The sequence below is a fragment of the Balaenoptera acutorostrata genome, chromosome 11 (assembly GCF_949987535.1).
Source record: "Balaenoptera acutorostrata chromosome 11, mBalAcu1.1, whole genome shotgun sequence".
Classification (NCBI taxonomy): domain Eukaryota; kingdom Metazoa; phylum Chordata; class Mammalia; order Artiodactyla; family Balaenopteridae; genus Balaenoptera; species Balaenoptera acutorostrata.
The window spans coordinates 66,583,142-66,597,313 of record NC_080074.1 but is presented as its reverse complement, the minus strand read 5'-3'; the positions used below and the strand labels follow the sequence as shown (position 1 = coordinate 66,597,313).

General features: G+C 37.2%; 1 long non-coding RNA gene across 1 annotated transcript in view; it reads left to right on the top strand.

Annotated features, from left to right (window-relative positions):
- Positions 1-11,736, top strand: part of LOC130709256 (uncharacterized) — a 53,037-nt gene extending 41,301 nt beyond the window's left edge. The window contains exon 3 of the long non-coding RNA XR_009009772.1: positions 11,599-11,736. This is a non-coding gene — a long non-coding RNA (uncharacterized LOC130709256). The remainder of the gene's footprint in view (positions 1-11,598) is intronic.
- Positions 11,737-14,172: the final 2,436 nt, after the last annotated feature.

The window sequence follows — 14,172 nt, the reverse complement described above, 5'->3', positions numbered from 1 at the left end:
TTGGGTCTTCGTTTCTGTGCGAGGGCTTTCTCTAGTTGTGGCAAGCGGGGGCCACTCTTCATCGCGGTGCGCGTGCCTCTCACTATCGCGGCCTCTCTTGTTGCGGAGCACAGGCTCCAGACGCGCAGGCTCAGTAATTGTGGCTCATGGGCCCAGTTGCTCCGCAGCATGTGGGATCTTCCCAGACCAGGGCTCGAACCCATGTGCCCTGCATTAGCAGGCAGATTCTCAACCACTGCGCCACCAGGGAAGCCCAAGCCTTGGTAAATTTTTAAAAATTGAAATCATATCAAACAACTTTCTGACCAAAATGCTATGAGATTAGAAGTCGAGTACAAGAAAAAAAAAAAACTGTAAAATACAAAAAGACATGGAGGCTAAGCAATATTCTACTCAACACCCAATGGATCACTGAAGAAATCAAAGAGGAAATTTTAAAAAAATACCTAGAGAGAAATGAAAACAAAAGCATGATGATCCAAAACCTATGGGACACAGCAAAAGCAGTTCTAAGAGGGAAGTTCATACCAATACAATCTTACCTCAAGAAACAAGAAAAATGACAAATAAACAATGTAAGCTTACAATAAAGCAACTAGAGAAAAAAGAACAAACAAAACCCAAAGTTAGCAGAAGGAAAGAAATCATAAAGATCAAAGCAGAAATAAAAATGGCATAGAATCCAAGAAATCAATAGAAAAGATCAATGAAACTAAAAGGTGGTTCTTTGAGAAGATAAATAAAATTGATAAACCTTTAGCCAGACTCATCAAGAAAAAATGGGAGAGGGCTCAAATCAATAAAATTAGAAATAAAAAAGGAGACCTTACAACGGATATCAGAGAAATACAAAGGATCATAAGAGATTATTACAAGCAACTATATGCCAATAAAATGGACAACCTGGAATAAATGGGCTAATTTGTAGAAAGGTACAATCTCCCAACACTGAAACAGGAAGATATAGAAAATATGAACAGACCAATCACAAGTACTGAAATTGAAACTGTGATTTTAAAACTCCCCAAAAGTCCAGAACCAGATGGCTTCACAGGTGAATTCTATAAAACGTTTAGTGAAGAGTTAACACCTGTCCTTCTGAAATTCTTCCAAAAAATTGCAGAGGAAGGAATACTCCCAAACTCATTCTATGATGCCAGCATCACCCTGATGCCAAAACCAAAGACACCACAAAAAAAGATTACTGACCAATATTACTGATGAACATAAATGCACAATTCCTCAACAAAATACTAGCAAACCGAATCTAAGAATACATTAAAAGGATCATACACCATGATCAAGTGGGATTTATCCCAGTGACGCAAGGATTCTTCAATATGCACAAATCAATCAGTGTGATACACCACATTAACAAACTGAAGAATAAAAACCATATGATCATCTCAACAGCTGCAGAAAAAGCTTTTGACAAAATTCAACACCGATTTATAATAAAAACTCTCCAGAAAGTGGGCATAGAGGGAACAAACCTACAGGTAACATCATACTCAATGGTGAAAAGCTGAAAGCATTTCCTCTAAGATCAGAAAGAAGACAAGGATTTTGATTCTCCCCACTTTTACTGAACATAGTTTTGGAACATACTATACTTAGAAAATCCTAAGGATGCTACCAGAAAACTACTAGAGCTCATCAATGAATTTGGTAAAATTACAGGATACAAAATTTATACAGAGAAATCAGTTGCATTTTTATACACTAACAACAAAAAAATCAGAGAGAGAAATTCAAGGAACAATCCCATTTACCATCACAACAAAAAGAAAAAAAAACCTAGGAATAAACCTACCTAAGGAGGCAAAACTCCTGTACTCTGAAAACTATAAGATGCTGATGAAGGAAATCAATGGTGACACAAACAGATGGAAAGATATACCATGTTCTTGGATCGGAAGAATCAATATGGTCAAAATGACCATACTGCCCAGGGAATCTACAGATTCAGTGCAATCCCTATCAAATTACCAAGGCCATTTTTCTCAGAACTAGAACAAAAAAATCTTAAAATTTATACGGAGACCCAGAAGACCCCAAATAGTCAAAGCAATCCTGAGAAAGAAAAACGGAGTTGGAAAAATCAGGCTCCCTGACTTCAGACTATACTGTAAAGCTACACTAATCAAAACAGTATGGTACTGGCACAAAAACAGACTTATAGATCAATGGAACAGGATAGAAAGCCCAGAAATAAATCCACACACCTATGGTCTATTAATATACGGCAAAGGAGGCAAGAATAATACAATGGAGAAGAGACAGTCTCTTCAAAAAATGGTAGTGGGAAAACTGGACAGCTACATATAAAAGAATGAAATTAGAACATTCTCTAACACCATACACGAAAATAAACTCAAAATTGATTAAAGACCTAAAAGTAAGACAAGACACTATAAAACTCTTAGAGGAAAATATAGGCAGAACACTCTCTGACATAAATCGCAGCAATATCTTTTTTATCTGTCTCCTAGAGTAATGGAAATAAAAACAAAAATAAACAAATGGTACCTAATTAAATTCAAAAGCTTTTGCACAGCAAAGGAAACCACAAACAAAATGAAAAGACAACCCACAGAATGGGAGAAAATATTCACAAACAATGTGACTGACAAGGGATTATTCTCCAAAATTTACAAACAGCACATGCTGCTCAATATCTAAAAAACAAAGAACCCAATCAAAAAATAGGCAGAAGACCTAAATAGACATTTCTCTAAAGAAGACATACAGATGGTCAAGGGGCACATGCAAAGATGCTCAACATCGCATATTATTAGAGAAATGCAAATCAAAACAACAATGAGATATCACTTCACACTAGTCACAATGTCCATCATCAAAAAGTCTAAAAACAGTCATTGCTGGAGAGGCTGTTGAGAAACATGAACCTTCCTACACTGTTGGTGAAAATATAAATTTGTATAGCCTCTATGTAGAACAGTATGGAGGTTCCTTAAAAAACTAAACATAGAGTTACCATATGATCCAGTAATCCCACTCCTGGCCATATATATGGAGAAAACCATGGTTTAAAAAGATACCTGCACCCCAATGTTTATAGCAGCACTGTTTACAATAGCCAAGACATGGAAGCAACCTAAATTTCCATTAACAGATTAATGGATAAAGAAGATGTGGTACATATATAGAAATGAATATTACTCAGCTATTAAAAAGAATGAAATAATGCCATTTGCAGCAATGAATGGATGTGTACATTATCATACTAAGTGAAGTAAGGTGGACAGAGAAAGACAAATATCACATGATATCACTTATATGTGGAATCTAAAAAAAATGATACAAATGAACTTATTTACAAAATATAAACAGACTCACAGACTTAGAAAACAAAGTTATGGTTACCAAAGGGGAAAAGAGGGGGGAAGAATAAATTGGGAGTTTGGGATTAACATATACACACTACTATATATAAAATAGATAATCAACACAGACCTACTGTATAGTACAGGGAACTCTACTCAGTATTCTGTAATAACCTAAATGGGAAGAGAATTTGTGGAAGAATAGATACATGGATATGTATAACTGTATTACTTTGCTGTATACCTGAAACTAACACAACATTGTAAATCAACTGTATTCCAATATAAAATAAAACATTTTTAAAATGCTATACAAATATAAATATATCAAACATTAAATAAAATAAAGTTCTTAGTATGCCTAGCAGATAGCAAGAACTATATAATTGTTATAAATAGGGACAACAACATGTGTGTAATCATAAATAAGGAATAATTCACCATGTGGACAGGGGCCATGATAAAATTGGGTCTTTTGACATTGGAGTTGGTTAAATGAAGAGGAGGGTATTTCTTGAAAATTCATAACTACAGCTGGTGCTCAGACAAGTTTGAGGTCTGAATTCATGCCGTGGTTTTTTTTTTTTGTCTGAAACCCCTCAAGCAGGATGATATGTGGAATCTAAAAAATCATGCAAACGAATATAAATGTAAAACAGAAACAGGTCACAGGTATAGAAAACAAACTAGTGGTTAGCAAAGGGGAGAGGGAAGGCGGGAGTGGCAAATTAGGGATTGGGGATTAAGAGATAAAAACTACTATGCATAAAATAGATAAGCAACAAGGATATATGGAATAGCACAGGGAATTATAAGCATTATCTTCTAATCACTTTTAATGGAGTATAGTCTGTGAAAATATTGAATCACTATGCTGCACACCTAAACTAATATAGTATTGTGAATCAACTATACTCCAATTTTAAAAAGTGGGGCTGACACCCAGGTAACAATTAGAATGAAATAAATATCCTTTCTGTGAAAATAGAAACTTCAACTCAGACCACAACATTGAATTTTATGGCCAGAAAAATTATCTTTCAGGAAATAAAGTCATTTTCAGGCAAACGAAAACATTTCTTTACTGAGAGATGGATACTTAAAGAGAATTCTAAAGGATCCAATTTAGACATGAGAAAATGATCCCTAATGGAAGATTTGAGATGCAAAAAGACATAGTGAGTTCAAGGAGCCTGCCTATATTTTATAAGGTCTCATGTGGAGGTGGGCTGGTATTGCATTTGTCACTTGTACCCAAAATGATATTCAATATTTATGAAGTGTTTTGAGTGCCTTCTATAAAAGATACATACAGATCCCAAGTGTTATGGTTTAATAAAACAATACCAAAATTACTGATAAATATTATCAGAAAAGTCAATATTTGTAGTTTGTAATTCTATTGTTAGCATTTCATTTCATTGGCATGCATAGGCAATATTGATATAAATAACTTTTAATTGTATACTCTAATAAATAATTGATTTTTTAATTTAATAAGTTATGTGATCTATAGCATGTATAGGGAAAATCACATCATATAAAGTCTCCTGTGTTTTTTCTATATGTTGTAAAACATCATTATGGTGCTGTAATAATTTGTATTTTGTTTGTAATTGTACCTTCATAAGTATAATTGTCATAAATCAAGTTTCTTCAGCATTCTGTAAGCACCACATAAATAACAACCATATTACAGTATTTTTAAAAAGAAAGGGCAAGCAATGATATGGTAAATATCTGGGCATATCTAAACAAAACTGACTGAATAAATAAAATAGTGATAATATCTAATTTAAGGGGGGGAAAGGAAAAACTAAATTACTGGATTGAAAGGGCATATAAATTGGGGATGATGTTGTTTTGAGTTAAAGTGTTTTATGGCCTTCATATTATCTTGAAAGAAGATAAAGATACTAATTTTAGAGAGGAGATCAAGATGGCAGAGTAGAAGGACATGGAGCTCACCTCCTCCCAAAAATACATCAAAAATACATCTACATGTGGAACAGTTCTCACAGAATACCTACTGAACGCTGGCGGAAGATATCATACTATCAAAGCTGCAAGAAAGGTCACTGCATAACTGGGTAGGAAGAAAGGAGAAGAAAAGGAATCAGGATGGGACCTGTGGCCCTGGGAGGGAGCTGTGAAAGAGAAAGGTTCTCTCACCCTGGGAACCCCCTTCCTCTGCTGGGAGATCAGCTGGGACAGACAGGGAGCTTCAGAGACTCAGAGGAGAGTGCAGCAGCCAGATTGTGGCAGGCAGAATGGAGAGAGAGCAGCACAGACAATCTGGCCACCTCGCTGCACTCCCCAGCTTGAGACACGCATCTGATGGTGCATGCAGGGGCTGGGTGCTGAAACTCATGCTTCAGCAGACAGACCCAGGGAGAGGACTGGGGTCGGTTGCATATAGACAGCCTGAAGAGACTGTAGTTCAATCTGGGCCACAACCAAGAGTGTACACAGGACGGAGCTCGGGTCTGCCATAGAAGCCCCATTGTTAATGGGTGTGTGAGGTGAGGGGTGGGGCTCCACCACCGCAGCCTCACTCTCACCTTGCTCACAGTGGGCACGGCTCCACCTCTATGAGCTCTGGGAGTGTGCAAGTGCTGGTGGGTGGCCCACATGCAGAGGTAGGACTGAAATTTGGGCTGTGTCCCAGAGGCTGTTTGAAGTCAGTGGATTTACACCACTGCCAGTGGCTTTGTAAGCTCAGGGCCTGTGGGACATCCGAGAGGATTACTGGTGCTCCAGTGGCTGGGGTGGGTCCAGTGTTAGCAGCTGTGGGCTTTGCAGGCACGTGCACATGGAGGTGGGGCTGGGGTCTGGGCTGATTCCATAGCTCCCACAGATGGGCCCAATGCCTGAGTTCCTCAGATCTGTACTGGTAGATTTGTACTGGTGGTTTGTGAATACAGCGCCTGAGGGACATCTGGGCCTATTGCCTGTGTTCCCATGGTTGAGGTGGGGCTGAGGTCAGTGCCAACAACACTGTACTTTGTGAGCCTGCACATCAGATGACAGGTGACACCACAAAGCACTTCGCTGTGGACAGCTCCTGCAGAGGAATACTCAGTGGCTTCTTTCTCAGTGGGAGTACTCCAGTTGGGCCTATCTCATGCCACAGCTCAGAAAAGGATCTGGGGGCTTCTACTCCAACTGGGGAGCAGACCCTGCCACCAGCAGGGCTGTGAAAACCACCTAGCAAAGAGGAGGTGCTGCTTAACATACAGTGCAGGCTCTGGTCACCACAACACCAATCACACCTCCTATCAAGGGGATAACAGCCAGCACACACTGAGGAAACACGTGGCAGGCATCCATATCAAAAACAGCCCTCACACCAAAAATATTAGACTCATGCAGGCTACGCAGGGATGCTCCCACATAAAAAGAGCCCTTCAAGACCATAGTAGATAACGGTTTCTCCAAAATTCATAGAGTCAGACAAATATAAATAAAACGAAGAAGCAGAGGAACCATTCCCAATTAAGAGAACAAGAGAGTCCTCCTGAAAGAACAAACAATGAAACAGACCTATCCAGTCTACTAGATTTCGAGTTGAAAAAGGAGGTAATAAAAATACTGAAGGAATTAAGAGGGGCTATCGATAGAAATGCAGATCACTGTAAAAAGGAACTAGAAACTATAAAGAGGAGCCAATTAAAATTTTAAAACTCATTTGCTGAGACAAAAGCTGACCTAAAGGCAATAAATAGCAAACTAAATAATGCAAAAGGACAAATAAGTGATCTGGGAGACAGAAAAATGAAAATCACCCAATCAAAACAGCAGACAGAAAGACAAAAAGAAAAAATGAAAGCAAGATATTAAACCTATGGGATAATATAAAGCATGCCAATCTATGCATAATAGGGATCCCAGAAGGAGAAGAAAGAGAAAAGGGATAGAAAATGTATTTGAAGAAATTATAGCTGAAAACTTCCCAAACCTAAAGAAGGAAACAAATGTCTAGGTACAGGAAAAACAGAGGGTCCCAAACAAGGTGAATCCAAACAGACCTACACGAAGACATATTATAATTGAAATGGCAAAAGTTAAAGAGAGGATTCTAAAGGCAGCAAGAGAAAAACAAAGAGTTAATTATAAGGGAAGCCCTGAAAGGCTATCAGCTGATTCCATACAGAAACGTTGCATTCAAAGCCCTGAAAGGGAAAAACCTGCAACCTAGGATACTTTATCCAGCAAGTTTATCATTTAGAATAGAAGGGAAGAGAAAGAATTTCTCAGACAAGCAAAAATTAAAAGAATACAGCAATACTAAACCTATCTTAAAAGAAATATTGAAAGGTCATCTTTAGAAAAGAAATAAGAATCTATAGAAAAGAGAAAATCACAATTGGAAAATAAATCACTTAAATAAGCCAGTACACAGATTTAAAAACAAACAAACAAACAAAAAACTTGTGAAAGCAATGATAACTACAATGAACAGCAAAAGGATAAACATGAAGATGTAAAAGAGGACATCAAATCATAAAATGTGGGGGAGGTGAGTACAAATGTAATTTTCTTTTTCTTCTTTTTTTTAGAATGTATTTGAGCCTATATGACTACTAGTCTAAAGCAAGTAGATATAGTAATGGGTTGACTTACTTGAAAAACAGGGTAACCACAAATCAAAAACATACAATAGATTCACAAAAACCAAAAAGAAGAGAACACAAGCATAATACAAAAGAAAACCATCAAACCACAAAAGGAAAAACAAAAAGAAAAAGAAAGAAACCATCTAGAAGAAATACAAATCAAGTGGAAAACAAGGTTTAAGATGGCAATAAATACATATCTATCAATAATTATCTTAAATGCCAATGGACTAAATGCTCTAATCAAAAGACATAGAGTGGCAGACTGGATTAAAAAAAATAAGAGCCTACGATATGCTGCCTACAAGATGCCACTTTGGGCAAAGGACACACATAGATTGAAAGTGAGGGAATGGAAAAAGGTATTTCATGCAAATGGAAATGACAAGAAAGTGGAGGTCACAATACTCATATCAGACAAAAAAAAAAGACTTTAAAACAAAGGCCATAAAGAAAGATAAAGAAAGACACTATATAATGATAGAAAGATCAATACAAGAAGAGGATACTACACTTGTTAACATATATGCAACCAATATAGGAGCACCTAAATATATAAAGCAAATATCAATACACTAACAGACATAAAGAGAGAAATTGACAGGAATACAATAATAGTAGGAGATTTTAATACCCCACTGACATCAATGGACAAATCTTCCAGGCAGAAAATCAGTAAGGAGATAGAGATCCTAAATGACACAATAGAACAGTTAGGCTTAATTAATATTTTCACGACATTACATCAGAAAAAACCAGAATGCACATTCTTTTCAAGTGCATATGGAACATTCTCTAGGATAGACACAAAACAAGCCTCAACAAAGTTAAGACGATAGAAATTATTTCAAGCATCTTTTCTGAACACAATAGCATGAAACTAGAAGTAAACCACAGAAAAAGAAATGAGACAAAAATGATTACTTGGAGACTAAATAACATGCTACTAAAAAACCAACGGGTCAACAATGAAATCAAAGAGGATATTAAATAATACCTTGAGACAAATGACAATGAGAACACAACCATACAAATTCTGTGGGATGATCATAGTATATGGGATGCAGTAAAAGCAGTCCTAAGAGGGGAGTTCACAGCAATACAGGCCTTCCTCAAAAAACAAGAAAAAAATATCAAATCAACAACCTAATCTACCACCTAGAAGAATCAGAAAAGGAAGAAAAAACAAGACCTAAAGTCAGCACAAGGAAGGAATAATAAAGATCAGAGAGGAAATAAATAAAATAGAGATTAAAAAACTAGAAAAATAATCAATAAAATCAAGAGCTGGTTCTTTGAAAGGGTAAACAAAACCGACAAACCTCTGGCAGGGCTCACCAAGAAGAAAAGAGAGAGAACCAAAATAAACAAAATAAGAAATGAAAGAGGAAAAATGAGAACTGATACTCAAAATACAAAAACCCATAAGAGAATACTCTGAGCAATTACATGCCAACAAATTGGGCAACCCGGAAGAAATGGACAAGTTTCTAGAAACATACAGCCCACCAAAACTGAATCAAGAAGAAATAGATAATTTGAACAGCTTATCACTAGAAGTGAAGTAGAATCTGTAATTTTAAAAATCACCTGCAAACAAAAGTCCAGGACTAGATGGCTTCACTGGGGAATTCTACCAACCATAAAAAGAAGAACTTACATTGATACTTCTCAAAACAAAAACCCCCAAAACCAACCAACCAAACAAACAAAAAACCAAAAGAATTTCATCATCAATTAGATGATAGGGTAAAAGGAAGTGAATAAAAAATGATTCTCAGGTTTCTGTCTTTGGTGACTGAGGGGTCCCATTGATTAAAAAGGTGACCTGGGAAAACAAGTATGTTTGAGGGAAAGATGATAAACTCAGTTTTGAATATATTGTGTTTGATGAGCCTATGAGACAGTGATGAGACATCCAGGAGGCACTTGAAGCTAGAGTCCTGAAGTTCAGGAAAATTATTTGGGCTGAATATATGAGTTAAAGAACCATCAACAAGCTTACACAGAGAGAGCCCACTCATAAGAGAAGATGCTCTAGGACAGAGTTTCATATACCAGAAAAATTTAATGAAAAGAGAGGAAGAGAAACTCACAAAGGGTCCCTGCACTCATTCAGCATGGTCAATCATGCACCTGTGCCTCTCTGATCTGAAGGGTCCACTGGAGGTCATGAGGCCCAATGCCCTCTGTTTATAGGTGAGGAGACTGGGTCCCAAAGAGGGAAAAGTGACCTATAACTCCTTCCTCTAGCTCCATCACTCACTAACCCACCCATCATCCCTATTTCTCTTTTTCTTCCTAACCTGCTAAGAACCATCATGTCTCAGTTCAAGGGTCATTTCCTCAGGGAAGCCCTTGCTCTCCATCCTGACACAGTAATTTTCTTTTGGTATACTTGTTTCTCTTTTATTATGCTAGTTATAATTGTAAAAAAAAAAAAAAAAAAAAAAAAAACTTTTTTAGAGTATGTAAGAAAGTTTTTCCCATCCTCCCTCAACCTGTCCCCACTCCCTGCAGACTACCTCTGTCTTATTACCCTGCTTTGTCTTCACAGCACTTACCAGCACCTGCTATTTTAAAATACATTTATTATCAATTTTCTCTTCTACTGAAACATAAACTCAAAGATTTTGTCTGTTTTGGTCATTACTCTATTTCTAGCACACAAAAGAGTGCCTAACATATGAAAAGGGCTCAGTATATATTTACCGAGTGACTGAATGCATTTGTTTCACATCTGTCTGATTTTTGAGTAAGTTCTGTGAAGACAGAGACTATGTCAGTATTTTTCATCATCTCCTCAGAGCTTAGCACAGTGCCTGGCACTTAGTAAAGGTTTATAGAATAAACGCATGAAAACACCATAAAGCTAGATTTTGCATAAGCTTGTTCTATTTTTAATGCACCACACATAGGAGATCATAAAAATATTTTTGGTTATTGAATAAGTAAAAGAATTAATGAAATAAATAATCATATGATCCACAGGCAACCCCACTGGTAAGACCATAAGTTGCATTGGCAGTGAGATGTTACATACACTCTATGGCCTGTGTCCTCTTTGAAGGAAGGGGCTAGTTTGAGGTCTCTGTATCTTTCTTGAATGGATGGTAATGGGGCTGTAGAGAGTCAGAGGACCTTGACGTGAGCCTCAGCTACTGTGCAGGCCATCAGACTTTGGGCAAGGAGGAAAATCTGAATCTGAATCTCTGTTTTCTCATTTGAGTTATCTCCCAAGGTCTACATGACAAACTATATAGAAATAGGCCTTAAAGTCTAGTTTCTGGTCCTAATTCCAACACCAGTTGGTTTAGTTTGGGAACCTTGGATTTGTCAGTTCACTTCAGAGAGGATTGGTTACATTGTTGGAAAAAATAGGGATAACAACATGTCCATAATGGAGTAAAATTTATTAGAAAACAAAAGTAATTTGCTAATGTATGAACTCTATTTCTGATGAGAACTAACTTACGTAGTTCATGGTCTTTAAAAAGCCAATTGATTCTTCTTGGTTTAGTCTAAACATGCTGCTGGGTACAGGGTAGTCTCCCCAGTTTCTACCTAACATATTTTGTTATTTTAATTGTCTTCTCAATATTTAAAAATTTCCCTCTTTCCATATCCTTCTACAGTATTTACCCTTTGGGATTCCTCATCTGGCACTGAACGACTCTAGAAGCTTTCTGTATCCTGTCTGTATGCAGGTTCTCTCTGCCATGGTTTCAAGCTGCTGCAATTCCTCGGACAAAATTAAAGTGGTGAATGCATAAGTAGCCTAAAATCCTATGCATATACTAGAAATATATATGGGAATCCTCCACTCTATTTGCAAATTAAAGCCAGATGATGATACTGTTCTACATCTATTTATATGGAAATCAACTATTTTAAATTGTAATACCCAGTGCTGGCAAGATTTGGTGAGTCTTATATGACCTTATACATTATTGGTAGCATTATATTTGGTACAATAATTTTGGCAACATGAAATCTAAGTTCTCTCTTTTGGAAATTTATCTTAAACAAATGATTCAAAGAAGAGAAAAAACTGTGTAGGAAAATATATATTCCAGGGTTATTTTCAAGACAGTGACACAAGGATCAACCTAAAAGATCTAATAACTGGAGAATAGCTACTTTATTTTTGTAGAAACAAATGACAGAATATTATCTAATGATTAAAGTGATAATTATAGAGGAGAGACAGAAGGAATATATTCATGATATCTAGTAAAAAGATCAGAATACATGATTAGTATAAATTCATTAAATTATGTAAAAATATGCACACAATAGGGGCTTATGTGGAATTAACAATGGAAAAATAAACAGCTGAGTTGTTTGGGTAGTAACAGAATGGTCAGTTGTCTTGATTTTACATTTTTAAAAATTTTTTTTATATTTTCAATGAAAAATATCTTTATGGGGGGTAATATGCAATCCAAGTTCTACCCTTTTGCTTCAAATTCAGCAATTAATTAAGCTCAATCCAACAAAATATATGCACCTCTTCCTCTTCCCATTCTATTTCTACCCTGTATATTCTCTAACAAGATTGAACTTGGTCTGAGAAGCCATTTCTTCAAGAAGGAGTCTTAAATGCTCAGCTGGAGAATGGAACTGGCTCAAGTAGTTTAATTTTTCTCTTAGTTATTCTGCTTTATTCTTATTTCTGTTCCTTGTCTACTAGCTCTTTAATCCCAAGTTTGTGGTCTAGGAAATGTGGCTGGAGGATACGGTCTTGAGGCCACTGGGAAGGTTGAAGGATATCGAAAGTTTCCTGGTAGAAAAGGAAAGAAAGAAGCTTTTTAAGGGAAGAGAAGGTCTTGAAGTGAAGACAAGAGGAGCTGTGCTCTGGTGTAGTAGGAAGAAAGGGGTATCAAAAATGTCCTTTTTTCGTCTCCATTTCTTACCCTAGTTGCAGACTTTGTGGTCTTCCTGAGTAAATCTTTGTAGACACAAGGTGTTTAGACTTTTAGATAATGAAAACTTTCAAAAAATCTTGCTTTGTGACAAGAATGTAAAAGAGAGTTACAGATTTTGCTTTATCTCTGAAAAATTCTAAGAAGCTGTGCAATTAAGGCTGTGATTTCTACCGATTTGGTCTTGCTTGGAGATGGGCCCTGAACTAAATGACCTCTCAAATTACTTTCACTTAAGATCCTGGCATTTATCTAGGAAATCTTCAACCAGAGAATACTCCAAACTCGCTCCATAATTCAGAAATGCTCCATTCAGCTGCCCCCCCCACTGAAGTTATAGCCCCCCCCTCTATTATATCCCAAAGGAATCTTGAACTTCATCTTATAAATGAAGGGAAAGGACAGATTACAGATTAATAAAGTGGCAAATTGCTCAACCTCATAAATATCTCATCCCAGCTCTGTCATTACCTACTTTTGCCAGTTTGGCAAGGCAGTTTTTGCTTCGTCTTCTTGAGCTCAGTTCCCTCTGCTGTGCAATGAAAGTTTTGGAACCTAGTAAGATTACTCACATCTCGTGGGATGGGAAGGACCAAGAAGGACTGTTGAGTCTCACTCTAACATGGAGACCTGAGTCGTTGCCTTCTGTGTCACTTTGAGAGTGAATGATGTGCAATGCTCAAAGAACTCAGACTTCAGGAAAAGCTGGTTTTCTTTCCCAACCAGTTGAAAACTGTGTTTAATGCAGTTAAATAGTCACCTTGTGTTTAGTTTTGGATAAAGCCTAAAGTGTTGGTATGCATGGGCTCTGGTTTGAGTCAGTACCTATTAAGAAGCTTTAGCCATCCTCCTTTTCTTCCTTCTTCTTCCTCCTTTATCACTTTTGGTTGTAAGGAGGGCTCCTGGCCAGTTTGTGTGACTTGTATCATTTTTCTCTGGTCTCTCTCTACTTGGTACCCATACACCAGGCTGGTTCTTAAAGAGTGAGAGGGAGTAATGAGGGCCCCAGGGAGCTGGGAACTAATCAGTACTCATGGGGAAACAGCAGTAGCCAGTTAGCTGGACCCCTGGCACTCCTGCCTCTATTGTGTTCCTGAGAAAGAGGAGGATATGGGGTGGACACTGAGGGCCTATAAACCCTTCTGCTAGCCAGAGACCAGCCTGGGGCTTCCTCAGGTTTGACAAAACTCGACCTCAATGTACACTTACATGCACATATGCTCCTACCCACACTCTCTCACATATATGCAAACAGATAAGCCTTTTAGAATCACAGGAGTCTAT